Below are 14,699 nucleotides of genomic sequence, written 5' to 3'. Positions count from 1 at the left end.
CATCATCAAGCCACTTCTCAAAAAACCCACCCTAGACCCAGAACTCCATGCCAACTACAGACCCATCTCCAACCTGCCATTCCTCTCCAAGGTCCTGGAGAAAATAGTTGCCGCCCAATTACATCATCACCTGAACAGCAATAACCTCGCTGAAAAATTCCAGTCTGGTTTCCGCTCCGCTCACAGTACTGAAACAGCTCTGGTCAGGGTCACCAACGACATTCTAATGGCAGCTGATGGCGGCTCCCCTTCCCTCCTCATCCTCCTGGATCTCACAGCCGCTTTTGACACCGTCGACCACACCATCCTGCTACACCGCCTCCACTCCACCATCGGACTCCACAATACCGCCCTGGACTGGTTCAGATCCTATCTGGCCGAAAGGACCGAGTACATCTCCTTGGGAGGCGTTAAATCCCGGACCCAGCCCGTCACCTGTGGTGTCCCTCAGGGATCTGTACTTGGCCCCACCCTCTTCACCCTGTACATGCTTCCCCTCGGCAGTGTCATCAGCAGACACGGTTTGGCTTTCCACTGCTATGCTGATGACACACAGCTATATATAAAACTGGACCCATCTGCTGCAGAGTCATCCTCAGCCACACTCACCATCTGCCTGGAGGAGATCAAGGCGTGGATGAAACAGAACTTTCTACAACTCAACAGCGGCAAAACAGAAGCCATGCTCATCGGCACCCCACACCAGGTCAAGTCATCTCCCATCACCTGCATCACCTTTTCTGGCCAGGATATCCCTCTGTCATCCGTCATCACCAACCTAGGTGTCAGAATGGACCCCCACCTCAACTATGAGGCCCACATCAATCACCTCCGTCAAACATCCTTCTTCCACCTCAAAAACATCGCCAAACTCCGCCCCATCCTATCCCCGAAAGATGCAGAAAAACTGGTCCACGCCTTCGTCTCCTCCAGGCTTGATTATTGCAACGCACTTCTCATCGGGATCCCAAGCAAGAGCCTCAAAAAGCTTCAATACATTCAGAACAGTGCTGCTAGGATCCTGATGAGAGTGCGCAAATATGACCACATCACTCCCATCCTCCACTCACTGCACTGGCTCCCTATCTCCTCCCGGACTGAATTCAAGATCTCCCTACTCACGTACCAATGCATCCATGGCAACGCACCTCCTTACCTCAAGGAACTGATCCATCCTCAGCCCCCCACTCGCACCCGTTCAGCAAACAAGAACAACCTCCTCAAACCCACCCTGACTAAACTGGTCACAATGGGAGACCGGGCCTTCTGCTCCGTTGCCCCCAAACTATGGAATACCCTCCCCGCCCACCTGAGAGAACCGCAGACAATTGACTCTTTTAAGAGAGGGCTCAAAACCCACCTTTTTAAGAAAGCATATGCCAGCTATGATAAATGATTTTATTCTATTTTTTTTTTTTTTTTTTTTTTTTTTTTTTTTTTTTTTTTTTTTTTTTTTTTACTTTTTACTTTCTTGTAGCACTTTGAGATTCTCGAATGGAAAGTGCGTTATAAATTAAATTTATTATTATTATATTATTATTAAATACTCATAGGAACCTGGCTGACATCATACACCAGCTGAATTCCACCACTTGTTGCCATGATACTCTGTCAAAAGGGTTTTTTAAGAGTGTTGCACATTGTATGGCTTTCAGACATTTTGAATAAGTCTCAGCTTTCAGGTATTGTTCCTCTGTGCCAGTCTAGAGAGGTCACTTACGAACAGCTATAGGCCCGTATAAAACCTCCCCTTTCTTAGTAAAATCATAGAAAAAGCTGTTTTTCAACGTGTGTACAAACTCCTAACATTAAATAACTGTTTTGATGTTGTCCTTCACATCGCAGCACTCAGACAGTTCTAGTTAAAGTCCGTAATGACATCCGCTCCAACACGGATAGTGGCAACATTTCAATCGTGGTCTCACAGTGCTGCATTTGACATGGTTGACCATAATACCTTGATAGACCGGTTGAAGAACTAGGTGGGACTTTCTGGCACAGCACTTGCCTGGTTGAAGTCCTATGAGTTTTGCTACTTGGAGGAGAAAACTAAAACTTACATAAGTCACTGGGGCTCGTCCGGGAATTGAACCCGGGACCTCTCGCACCCTAAGCGAGAATCATACTACTAGACCAACGAGCCATAAATCTCATAACTGGCAACACATAAAATGTTTTCTAAATTAAAAAAACAGATTCCCATGTCACATCATCATCAACATTTAGAAGCTCAAGCAGGGCTGTTGACATGCAAGTGTGACTGTGAGACTGTTAGATTGGGACGATCTCCATGGAAACAACATCAATTCGATGACTGAGTGCATTACAGAGTACACTAATTTCTGCGACAAAGTTGAGAAAATCAGACAGTCAGTCAGTGTTTCAATGGTAGATACAGGGTATATTCCACCTCTGTGTCCAATGAGAAAAACCTGGACACAATTCTCTCTAAATACTCATAGGAACCTGGCTGACATCATACACCAGCTGAATTCCACCACTTGTTGCCATGATACTCTGTCAAAAGGGTTTTTTAAGAGTATTGCACATTGTATGGCTTTCAGACATTTTGAATAAGTCTCAGCTTTCAGGTATTGTTCCTCTGTGCCAGTCTAGAGAGGTCACTTACGAACAGCTATAGGCCCGTATAAAACCTCCCCTTTCTAAGTAAAATCATAGAAAAAGCTGTTTTTCAACGTGTGTACAAACTCCTAACATTAAATAACTGTTTTGATGTTCTCCTTCACATCGCAGCACTCAGACAGTTCTAGTTAAAGTTCGTAATGACATCCGCTCCAACACGGATAGTGGCAACATTTCAATCGTGGTCTCACAGTGCTGCATTTGACATGGTTGACCATAATACCTTGATAGACCGGTTGAAGAACTAGGTGGGACTTTCTGGCACAGCACTTGCCTGGTTGAAGTCCTATGAGTTTTGCTACTTGGAGGAGAAAACAACAACTTACATAAGTCACTGGGGCTCGTCCGGGAATTGAACCCGGGACCTCTTGCACCCGAAGCGAGAATCATACTACTAGACCAACGAGCCATAAATCTCATAACTGGCAACACATAAAATGTTTTCTAAATTAAAAAAACAGATTCCCATGTCACATCATCATCAACATTTAGAAGCTCAAGCAGGGCTGTTGACATGCAAGTGTGACTGTGAGACTGTTAGATTGGGACGATCTCCATGGAAACAACATCAATTCGATGACTGAGTGCATTACAGAGTACACTAATTTCTGCGACAAAGTTGAGAAAATCAGACAGTCAGTCAGTGTTTCAATGGTAGATACAGGGTATATTCCACCTCTGTGTCCAATGAGAAAAACCTGGACACAATTCTCTCTAAATACTCATAGGAACCTGGCTGACATCATACACCAGCTGAATTCCACCACTTGTTGCCATGATACTCTGTCAAAAGGGTTTTTTAAGAGTGTTGCACATTGTATGGCTTTCAGACATTTTGAATAAGTCTCAGCTTTCAGGTATTGTTCCTCTGTGCCAGTCTAGAGAGGTCACTTACGAACAGCTATAGGCCCGTATAAAACCTCCCCTTTCTTAGTAAAATCATAGAAAAAGCTGTTTTTCAACGTGTGTACAAACTCCTAACATTAAATAACTGTTTTGATGTTCTCCTTCACATCGCAGCACTCAGACAGTTCTAGTTAAAGTCCGTAATGACATCCGCTCCAACACGGATAGTGGCAACATTTCAATCGTGGTCTCACAGTGCTGCATTTGACAAGGTTGACCATAATACCTTGATAGACCGGTTGAAGAACTAGGTGGGACTTTCTGGCACAGCACTTGCCTGGTTGAAGTCCTATGAGTTTTGCTACTTGGAGGAGAAAACTACAACTTACATAAGTCACTGGGGCTCGTCCGGGAATTGAACCCGGGACCTCTCGCACCCGAAGCGAGAATCATACTACTAGACCAACGAGCCATAAATCTCATAACTGGCAACACATAAAATGTTTTCTAAATTAAAAAAACAGATTCCCATGTCACATCATCATCAACATTTAGAAGCTCAAGCAGGGCCGTTGACATGCAAGTGTGACTGTGAGACTGTTAGATTGGGACGATCTCCATGGAAACAACATCAATTCGATGACTGAGTGCATTACAGAGTACACTAATTTCTGCGACAAAGTTGAGAAAATCAGACAGTCAGTCAGTGTTTCAATGGTAGATACAGGGTATATTCCACCTCTGTGTCCAATGAGAAAAACCTGGACACAATTCTCTCTAAATACTCATAGGAACCTGGCTGACATCATACACCAGCTGAATTCCACCACTTGTTGCCATGATACTCTGTCAAAAGGGTTTTTTAAGAGTGTTGCACATTGTATGGCTTTCAGACATTTTGAATAAGTCTCAGCTTTCAGGTATTGTTCCTCTGTGCCAGTCTAGAGAGGTCACTTACGAACAGCTATAGGCCCGTATAAAACCTCCCCTTTCTTAGTAAAATCATAGAAAAAGCTGTTTTTCAACGTGTGTACAAACTCCTAACATTAAATAACTGTTTTGATGTTCTCCTTCACATCGCAGCACTCAGACAGTTGTAGTTAAAGTCCGTAATGACATCCGCTCCAACACGGATAGTGGCAACATTTCAATCGTGGTCTCGCAGTGCTGCATTTGACATGGTTGACCATAATACCTTGATAGACCGGTTGAAGAACTAGGTGGGACTTTCTGGTACAGCACTTGCCTGGTTGAAGTCCTATGAGTTTTGCTACTTGGAGGAGAAAACTACAACTTACATAAGTCACTGGGGCTCGTCCGGGAATTGAACCCGGGACCTCTCGCACCCTAAGCGAGAATCATACTACTAGACCAACGAGCCATAAATCTCATAACTGGCAACACATAAAATGTTTTCTAAATTAAAAAAACAGATTCCCATGTCACATCATCATCAACATTTAGAAGCTCAAGCAGGGCCGTTGACATGCAAGTGTGACTGTGAGACTGTTAGATTGGGACGATCTCCATGGAAACAACATCAATTCGATGACTGAGTGCATTACAGAGTACACTAATTTCTGCGACAAAGTTGAGAAAATCAGACAGTCAGTCAGTGTTTCAATGGTAGATACAGGGTATATTCCACCTCTGTGTCCAATGAGAAAAACCTGGACACAATTCTCTCTAAATACTCATAGGAACCTGGCTGACATCATACACCAGCTGAATTCCACCACTTGTTGCCATGATACTCTGTCAAAAGGGCTTTTTAAGAGTGTTGCACATTGTATGGCTTTCAGACATTTTGAATAAGTCTCAGCTTTCAGGTATTGTTCCTCTGTGCCAGTCTAGAGAGGTCACTTACGAACAGCTATAGGCCCGTATAAAACCTCCCCTTTCTTAGTAAAATCATAGAAAAAGCTGTTTTTCAACGTGTGTACAAACTCCTAACATTAAATAACTGTTTTGATGTTCTCCTTCACATCGCAGCACTCAGACAGTTCTAGTTAAAGTCCGTAATGACATCCGCTCCAACACGGATAGTGGCAACATTTCAATCGTGGTCTCACAGTGCTGCATTTGACATGGTTGACCATAATACCTTGATAGACCGGTTGAAGAACTAGGTGGGACTTTCTGGCACAGCACTTGCCCTGGTTACAGGGTATATTCCACCTCTGTGTCCAATGAGAAAAACCTGGACACAATTCTCTCTAAATACTCATAGGAACCTGGCTGACATCATACACCAGCTGAATTCCACCACTTGTTGCCATGATACTCTGTCAAAAGGGTTTTTTAAGAGTGTTGCACATTGTATGGCTTTCAGACATTTTGAATAAGTCTCAGCTTTCAGGTATTGTTCCTCTGTGCCAGTCTAGAGAGGTCACTTACGAACAGCTATAGGCCCGTATAAAACCTCCCCTTTCTTAGTAAAATCATAGAAAAAGGTGTTTTTCAACGTGTGTACAAACTCCTAACATTAAATAACTGTTTTGATGTTCTCCTTCACGTCGCAGCACTCAGACAGTTGTAGTTAAAGTCCGTAATGACATCCGCTCCAACACGGATAGTGGCAACATTTCAATCGTGGTCTCGCAATGCTGCATTTGACATGGTTGACCATAATACCTTGATAGACCGGTTGAAGAACTAGGTGGGACTTTCTGGCACAGCACTTGCCCTGGTTACAGGGTATATTCCACCTCTGTGTCCAATGAGAAAAACCTGGACACAATTCTCTCTAAATACTCATAGGAACCTGGCTGACATCATACACCAGCTGAATTCCACCACTTGTTGCCATGATACTCTGTCAAAAGGGTTTTTTTAAGAGTGTTGCACATTGTATGGCTTTCAGACATTTTGAATAAGTCTCAGCTTTCAGGTATTGTTCCTCTGTGCCAGTCTAGAGAGGTCACTTACGAACAGCTATAGGCACGTATAAAACCTCTCCTTTCTTAGTAAAGTCATAGAAAAAGCTGTTTTTCAACGTGTGTACAAACTCCTAACATTAAATAACTGTTTTGATGTTCTCCTTCACATCGCAGCACTCAGACAGTTCTAGTTAAAGTCCGTAATGACATCCGCTCCAACACGGATAGTGGCAACATTTCAATCGTGGTCTCACAGTGCTGCATTTGACATGGTTGACCATAATACCTTGATAGACCGGTTGAAGAACTAGGTGGGACTTTCTGGCACAGCCCTTGCCAGGTTGAAGTCCTATGAGTTTTGCTACTTGGAGGAGAAAACTACAACTTACATAAGTCACTGGGGCTCGTCCGGAAATTGAACCCGGGACCTCCCGCACCCGAAGCGAGAATCATACTACTAGACCAACGAGCCATAAATCTCATAACTGGCAACACATAAAATGTTTTCTAAATTAAAAAAACAGATTCCCATGTCACATCATCATCAACATTTAAAAGCTCAAGCAGGGCTGTTGACATGCAAGTGTGACTGTGAGACTGTTAGATTGGGACGATCTCCATGGAAACAACATCAATTCGATGACTGAGTGCATTACAGAGTACACTAATTTCTGCGACAAAGTTGAGAAAATCAGACAGTCAGTCAGTGTTTCAATGGTAGATACAGGGTATATTCCACCTCTGTGTCCAATGAGAAAAACCTGGACACAATTCTCTCTAAATACTCATAGGAACCTGGCTGACATCATACACCAGCTGAATTCCACCACTTGTTGCCATGATACTCTGTCAAAAGGGTTTTTTAAGAGTGTTGCACATTGTATGGCTTTCAGACATTTTGAATAAGTCTCAGCTTTCATGTATTGTTCCTCTGTGCCAGATTAGAGAGGTCACTTACGAACAGCTATAGGCCCGTATAAAACCTCCCCTTTCTTAGTAAAATCATAGAAAAAGCTGTTTTTCAACGTGTGTACAAACTCCTAACATTAAATAACTGTTTTGATGTTCTCCTTCACATCGCAGCACTCAGACAGTTCTAGTTAAAGTCCGTAATGACATCCGCTCCAACACGGATAGTGGCAACATTTCAATCGCGGTCTCACAGTGCTGCATTTGACATGGTTGACCATAATACCTTGATAGACCGGTTGAAGAACTAGGTGGGACTTTCTGGCACAGCACTTGCCTGGTTGAAGTCCTATGAGTTTTGCTACTTGGAGGAGAAAACTACAACTTACATAAGTCCCTGGGGCTCGTCCGGGAATTGAACCCGGGACCTCTCGCACCCGAAGCGAGAATCATACTACTAGACCAACGAGCCATAAATCTCATAACTGGCAACACATAAAATGTTTTCTAAATTAAAAAAACAGATTCCCATGTCACATCATCATCAACATTTAGAAGCTCAAGCAGGGCTGTTGACATGCAAGTGTGACTGTGAGACTGTTAGATTGGGACGATCTCCATGGAAACAACATCAATTCGATGACTGAGTGCATTACAGAGTACACTAATTTCTGCGACAAAGTTGAGAAAATCAGACAGTCAGTCAGTGTTTCAATGGTAGATACAGGTTATATTCCACCTCTGTGTCCAATGAGAAAAACCTGGACACAATTCTCTCTAAATACTCATAGGAACCTGGCTGACATCATACACCAGCTGAATTCCACCACTTGTTGCCATGATACTCTGTCAAAAGGGTTTTTTAAGAGTGTTGCACATTGTATGGCTTTCAGACATTTTGAATAAGTCTCAGCTTTCAGGTATTGTTCCTCTGTGCCAGATTAGAGAGGTCACTTACGAACAGCTATAGGCCCATATAAAACCTCCCCTTTCTTAGTAAAATCATAGAATAAGCTGTTTTTCAACGTGTGTACAAACTCCTAACATTAAATAACTGTTTTGATGTTCTCCTTCACATCGCAGCACTCAGACAGTTCTAGTTAAAGTCCGTAATGACATCCGCTCCAACACGGATAGTGGCAACATTTCAATCGTGGTCTCACAGTGCTGCATTTGACATGGTTGACCATAATACCTTGATAGACCGGTTGAAGAACTAGGTGGGACTTTCTGGCACAGCACTTGCCTGGTTGAAGTCCTATGAGTTTTGCTACTTGGAGGAGAAAACTACAACTTACATAAGTCACTGGGGCTCGTCCGGGAATTGAACCCGGGACCTCTCGCACCCTAAGCGAGAATCATACTACTAGACCAACGAGCCATAAATCTCATAACTGGCAACACATAAAATGTTTTCTAAATTAAAAAAACAGATTCCCATGTCACATCATCATCAACATTTAGAAGCTCAAGCAGGGCCGTTGACATGCAAGTGTGACTGTGAGACTGTTAGATTGGGACGATCTCCATGGAAACAACATCAATTCGATGACTGAGTGCATTACAGAGTACACTAATTTCTGCGACAAAGTTGAGAAAATCAGACAGTCAGTCAGTGTTTCAATGGTAGATACAGGGTATATTCCACCTCTGTGTCCAATGAGAAAAACCTGGACACAATTCTCTCTAAATACTCATAGGAACCTGGCTGACATCATACACCAGCTGAATTCCACCACTTGTTGCCATGATACTCTGTCAAAAGGGTTTTTTAAGAGTGTTGCACATTGTATGGCTTTCAGACATTTTGAATAAGTCTCAGCTTTCAGGTATTGTTCCTCTGTGCCAGTCTAGAGAGGTCACTTACGAACAGCTATAGGCCTGTATAAAACCTCCCCTTTCTTAGTAAAATCATAGAAAAAGCTGTTTTTCAACGTGTGTACAAACTCCTAACATTAAATAACTGTTTTGATGTTCTCCTTCACATCGCAGCACTCAGACAGTTCTAGTTAAAGTCCGTAATGACATCCGCTCCAACACGGATAGTGGCAACATTTCAATCGTGGTCTCACAGTGCTGCATTTGATATGGTTGACCATAATACCTTGATAGACCGGTTGAAGAACTAGGTGGGACTTTCTGGCACAGCACTTGCCTGGTTGAAGTCCTATGAGTTTTGCTACTTGGAGGAGAAAACTACAACTTACATAAGTCACTGGGGCTCGTCCGGGAATTGAACCCGGGACCTCTCGCACCCTAAGCGAGAATCATACTACTAGACCAACGAGCCATAAATCTCATAACTGGCAACACATAAAATGTTTTCTAAATTAAAAAAACAGATTCCCATGTCACATCATCATCAACATTTAGAAGCTCAAGCAGGGCTGTTGACATGCAAGTGTGACTGTGAGACTGTTAGATTGGGACGATCTCCTTGGAAACAACATCAATTCGATGACTGAGTGCATTACAGAGTACACTAATTTCTGCGACAAAGTTGAGAAAATCAGACAGTCAGTCAGTGTTTCAATGGTAGATACAGGGTATATTCCACCTCTGTGTCCAATGAGAAAAACCTGGACACAATTCTCTCTAAATACTCATAGGAACCTGGCTGACATCATACACCAGCTGAATTCCACCACTTGTTGCCATGATACTCTGTCAAAAGGGTTTTTAAGAGTGTTGCACATTGTATGGCTTTCAGACATTTTGAATAAGTCTCAGCTTTCAGGTATTGTTCCTCTGTGCCAGTCTAGAGAGGTCACTTACGAACAGCTATAGGCCCGTATAAAACCTCCCCTTTCTTAGTAAAATCATAGAAAAAGCTGTTTTTCAACGTGTGTACAAACTCCTAACATTAAATAACTGTTTTGATGTTCTCCTTCACATCGCAGCACTCAGACAGTTCTAGTTAAAGTCCGTAATGACATCCGCTCCAACACGGATAGTGGCAACATTTCAATCGCGGTCTCACAGTGCTGCATTTGACATGGTTGACCATAATACCTTGATAGACCGGTTGAAGAACTAGGTGGGACTTTCTGGCACAGCACTTGTCAGGTTGAAGTCCTATGAGTTTTGCTACTTGGGGTGCGTCCCAATACTCCCCCTCGCCCTCCTTTTCTTCCCTAACCCTAACTTTTGCGCGTTCCCGTGAAGGTAGTGGTGTCCCAATTCCTCTTTTCACCTAGGGGGAGGGGGCATAACGAGGGCTAGGGGCTGAGAATAGCCCCTTAAAATCGAGGGATTTCAGATGCTGACTTGGCGAGCGAGGGGCTATGAAAAAAAGAGGCTCTGCGTCGATTTGACTCGCCGACCGAAGGCAAACAGGCAGACTGGTCTCAGAGAAATAGAGAGAAATAATCCTGTGACTCGTCAGATTTGTTTTGGATGTTTCTGATATAATAGTCTTCAGAAACCACAAAGTAATCCAGCTGTTATCTGGGTAATTTACACACTTTCAGATAAAGTTGCGGAAGATCACGCCAGAATAAAGGGATTTATGGTTCCGCGTTACACCAACGCAGAGCCTACGGCGGAGGTTACGCAACCTACGCCGTAGGCTCTGCGTCGATTTAACGCGGACCCATAAGCTCCGGACCCGGCAGACAGAAATCTCTAAATTTCGGAGCAAATTTCTTAACAGGCGTAGCTACAACTGTTAGATTTCATCTATTAAACCAACATATTCCTAAATGATTTATTTCAGCCGGCGTGATTCTCAACAGAGCTGCGTCCCGGGAGAGAGTGTCTCTCCCGGGGCTGACGGAGCAGCCTGACCCGGCGGAAACGTCTCTTCTCGGGCTGTGAGCTGAGGCTGCTCCCCGGGGCCGGCGGCTCTTCTCATCTCCGAAAACATCGGGTCAAATTTCTTAACAGGCGTTATTTGGATAAACTGAGCCCCGGTTGGGGATCTTAAGGTTACCATTATACCTGAAAAAATATTAAAACTTAATAAAGTGCCATATTAACAGCGCTACAGCTGAAATTAAAACAGCTTTTGGCTCTCAGCTTCCTGATCAGGGAAGGGATGAAAACGAGGGGTAGGGGGAGAATTGGGACAGGCACCTGGGCCAAGTGCCCTAGATCTCAAGTGCCCTAAAATCTCCCCCTTCTTTTTTAGGGCTTAGGGAAGAAAAGAAGTGCGAGTGGAGAAAAGAAGGGCGAGTGAAGGAGAATTGGGATTGGGCCTTGGAGGAGAAAACTACAACTTACATAAGTCACTGGGGCTCGTCCGGGAATTGAACCCGGGACCTCGCGCACCCGAAGCGAGAATCATACTACTAGACCAACGAGCCATAAATCTCATAACTGGCAACACATAAAATGTTTTCTAAATTAAAAAAACAGATTCCCATGTCACATCATCATCAACATTTAGAAGCTCAAGCAGGGCTGTTGACATGCAAGTGTGACTGTGAGACTGTTAGATTGGGACGATCTCCATGGAAACAACATCAATTCGATGACTGAGTGCATTACAGAGTACACTAATTTCTGCGACAAAGTTGAGAAAATCAGACAGTCAGTCAGTGTTTCAATGGTAGATACAGGGTATATTCCACCTCTGTGTCCAATGAGAAAAACCTGGACACAATTCTCTCTAAATACTCATAGGAACCTGGCTGACATCATACACCAGCTGAATTCCACCACTTGTTGCCATGATACTCTGTCAAAAGGGTTTTTTAAGAGTGTTGCACATTGTATGGCTTTCAGACATTTTGAATAAGTCTCAGCTTTCAGGTATTGTTCCTCTGTGCCAGATTAGAGAGGTCACTTACGAACAGCTATAGGCCCGTATAAAACCTCCCCTTTCTTAGTAAAATCATAGAAAAAGCTGTTTTTCAACGTGTGTACAAACTCCTAACATTAAATAACTGTTTTGATGTTCTCCTTCACATCGCAGCACTCAGACAGTTCTAGTTAAAGTCCGTAATGACATCCGCTCCAACACGGATAGTGGCAACATTTCAATCGTGGTCTCACAGTGCTGCATTTGACATGGTTGACCATAATACCTTGATAGACCGGTTGAAGAACTAGGTGGGACTTTCTGGCACAGCACTTGCCTGGTTGAAGTCCTTTGAGTTTTGCTACTTGGAGGAGAAAACTACAACTTACATGAGTCACTGGGGTTCGTCCGGGAATTGAACCCGGGACCTCTCGCACCCGAAGCGAGAATCATACTACTAGACCAACGAGCCATAAATCACATAACTGGCAACACATAAAATGTTTTCTAAATTAAAAAAACAGATTCCCATGTCACATCATCATCAACATTTAGAAGCTCAAGCAGGGCTGTTGACATGCAAGTGTGACTGTGAGACTGTTAGATTGGGACGATCTCCATGGAAACAACATCAATTCGATGACTGAGTGCATTACAGAGTACACTAATTTCTGCGACAAAGTTGAGAAAATCAGACAGTCAGTCAGTGTTTCAATGGTAGATACAGGGTATATTCCACCTCTGTGTCCAATGAGAAAAACCTGGACACAATTCTCTCTAAATACTCATAGGAACCTGGCTGACATCATACACCAGCTGAATTCCACCACTTGTTGCCATGATACTCTTTCAAAAGGGTTTTTTAAGAGTGTTGCACATTGTATGGCTTTCAGACATTTTGAATAAGTCTCAGCTTTCAGGTATTGTTCCTCTGTGCCAGATTAGAGAGGTCACTTACGAACAGCTATAGGCCCGTATAAAACCTCCCCTTTCTTAGTAAAATCATAGAAAAAGCTGTTTTTCAACGTGTGTACAAACTCCTAACATTAAATAACTGTTTTGATGTTCTCCTTCACATCGCAGCACTCAGGCAGTTGTAGTTAAAGTCCGTAATGACATCCGCTCCAACACGGATAGTGCCAACATTTCAATCGTGGTCTCACAGTGCTGCATTTGACATGGTTGACCATAATATCTTGATAGACCGGTTGAAGAACTAGGTGGGACTTTCTGGCACAGCACTTGCCTGGTTGAAGTCCTATGAGTTTTGCTACTTGGAAGAGAAAACTACAACTTACATAAGTCACTGGGGCTCGTCCGGGAATTGAACCCGGGACCTCTCGCACCCTAAGCGAGAATCATACTACTAGACCAACGAGCCATAAATCTCATAACTGGCAACACATAAAATGTTTTCTAAATTAAAAAAACAGATTCCCATGTCACATCATCATCAACATTTAGAAGCTCAAGCAGGGCTGTTGACATGCAAGTGTGACTGTGAGACTGTTAGATTGGGACGATCTCCATGGAAACAACATCAATTCGATGACTGAGTGCATTACAGAGTACACTAATTTCTGCGACAAAGTTGAGAAAATCAGAAAGTCAGTCAGTGTTTCAATGGTAGATACAGGGTATATTCCACCTCTGTGTCCAATGAGAAAAACCTGGACACAATTCTCTCTAAATACTCATAGGAACCTGGCTGACATCATACACCAGCTGAATTCCACCACTTGTTGCCATGATACTCTGTCAAAAGGGTTTTTTAAGAGTGTTGCACATTGTATGGCTTTCAGACATTTTGAATAAGTCTCAGCTTTCAGGTATTGTTGCTCTGTGCCAGTCTAGAGAGGTCACTTACGAACAGCTATAGGCCCGTATAAAACCTCCCCTTTCTTAGTAAAATCATAGAAAAAGCTGTTTTTCAACGTGTGTACAAACTCCTAACATTAAATAACTGTTTTGATGTTCTCCTTCACATCGCAGCACTCAGGCAGTTGTAGTTAAAGTCCGTAATGACATCCGCTCCAACACGGATAGTGCCAACATTTCAATCGTGGTCTCACAGTGCTGCATTTGACATGGTTGACCATAATATCTTGGTAGACCGGTTGAAGAACTAGGTGGGACTTTCTGGCACAGCACTTGCCTGGTTGAAGTCCTATGAGTTTTGCTACTTGGAGGAGAAAACTACAACTTACATAAGTCACTGGGGCTCGTCCGGGAATTGAACCCGGGACCTCTCGCACCCTAAGCGAGAATCATACTACTAGACCAACGAGCCATAAATCTCATAACTGGCAACACATAACATTTTTTGTAAATTAAAAAAACAGATTCCCATGTCACATCATCATCAACATTTAGAAGCTCAAGCAGGGCTGTTGACATGCAAGTGTGACTGTGAGACTGTTAGATTGGGACGATCTCCATGGAAACAACATCAATTCGATGACTGAGTGCATTACAGAGTACACTAATTTCTGCGACAAAGTTGAGAAAATCAGAAAGTCAGTCAGTGTTTCAATGGTAGATACAGGGTATATTCCACCTCTGTGTCCAATGAGAAAAACCTGGACACAATTCTCTCTAAATACTCATAGGAACCTGGCTGACATCATACACCAGCTGAATTCCACCACTTGTTGCCATGATACTCTGTCAAAAGGGTTTTT

General features: G+C 43.2%; 12 non-coding genes across 12 annotated transcripts; all 12 read right to left on the bottom strand.

Moving 5' to 3' along the window:
• Positions 1-2,071: 2,071 nt before the first annotated feature.
• On the bottom strand, positions 2,072-2,143 carry trnap-agg (transfer RNA proline (anticodon AGG)). Its single transcript has one exon. It is a non-coding gene; the product is annotated as a tRNA-Pro (tRNA).
• An 837-nt stretch (positions 2,144-2,980) lies between these two features.
• Positions 2,981-3,052, bottom strand: trnap-cgg (transfer RNA proline (anticodon CGG)). Its single transcript has one exon. It is a non-coding gene; the product is annotated as a tRNA-Pro (tRNA).
• An 837-nt stretch (positions 3,053-3,889) lies between these two features.
• Positions 3,890-3,961, bottom strand: trnap-cgg (transfer RNA proline (anticodon CGG)). Its single transcript has one exon. It is a non-coding gene; the product is annotated as a tRNA-Pro (tRNA).
• Positions 3,962-4,798: 837 nt separating this feature from the next.
• trnap-agg (transfer RNA proline (anticodon AGG)) lies at positions 4,799-4,870 on the bottom strand. Its single transcript has one exon. It is a non-coding gene; the product is annotated as a tRNA-Pro (tRNA).
• A 1,898-nt stretch (positions 4,871-6,768) lies between these two features.
• On the bottom strand, positions 6,769-6,840 carry trnap-cgg (transfer RNA proline (anticodon CGG)). The gene has a single exon. It is a non-coding gene; the product is annotated as a tRNA-Pro (tRNA).
• Positions 6,841-7,677: 837 nt separating this feature from the next.
• Positions 7,678-7,749, bottom strand: trnap-cgg (transfer RNA proline (anticodon CGG)). Its single transcript has one exon. It is a non-coding gene; the product is annotated as a tRNA-Pro (tRNA).
• An 837-nt stretch (positions 7,750-8,586) lies between these two features.
• trnap-agg (transfer RNA proline (anticodon AGG)) lies at positions 8,587-8,658 on the bottom strand. Its single transcript has one exon. It is a non-coding gene; the product is annotated as a tRNA-Pro (tRNA).
• An 837-nt stretch (positions 8,659-9,495) lies between these two features.
• trnap-agg (transfer RNA proline (anticodon AGG)) lies at positions 9,496-9,567 on the bottom strand. Its single transcript has one exon. It is a non-coding gene; the product is annotated as a tRNA-Pro (tRNA).
• A 1,942-nt stretch (positions 9,568-11,509) lies between these two features.
• Positions 11,510-11,581, bottom strand: trnap-cgg (transfer RNA proline (anticodon CGG)). The gene has a single exon. It is a non-coding gene; the product is annotated as a tRNA-Pro (tRNA).
• Positions 11,582-12,418: 837 nt separating this feature from the next.
• On the bottom strand, positions 12,419-12,490 carry trnap-cgg (transfer RNA proline (anticodon CGG)). The gene has a single exon. It is a non-coding gene; the product is annotated as a tRNA-Pro (tRNA).
• Positions 12,491-13,327: 837 nt separating this feature from the next.
• trnap-agg (transfer RNA proline (anticodon AGG)) lies at positions 13,328-13,399 on the bottom strand. The gene has a single exon. It is a non-coding gene; the product is annotated as a tRNA-Pro (tRNA).
• Positions 13,400-14,236: 837 nt separating this feature from the next.
• Positions 14,237-14,308, bottom strand: trnap-agg (transfer RNA proline (anticodon AGG)). Its single transcript has one exon. It is a non-coding gene; the product is annotated as a tRNA-Pro (tRNA).
• Positions 14,309-14,699: the final 391 nt, after the last annotated feature.

This window comes from Cololabis saira, unplaced genomic scaffold, assembly GCF_033807715.1.
Source record: "Cololabis saira isolate AMF1-May2022 unplaced genomic scaffold, fColSai1.1 scf059, whole genome shotgun sequence".
NCBI lineage: Eukaryota > Metazoa > Chordata > Actinopteri > Beloniformes > Belonidae > Cololabis > Cololabis saira.
Note: the sequence above shows the minus strand (reverse complement) of the source record. Positions and strands in the feature narration are given on the sequence as shown.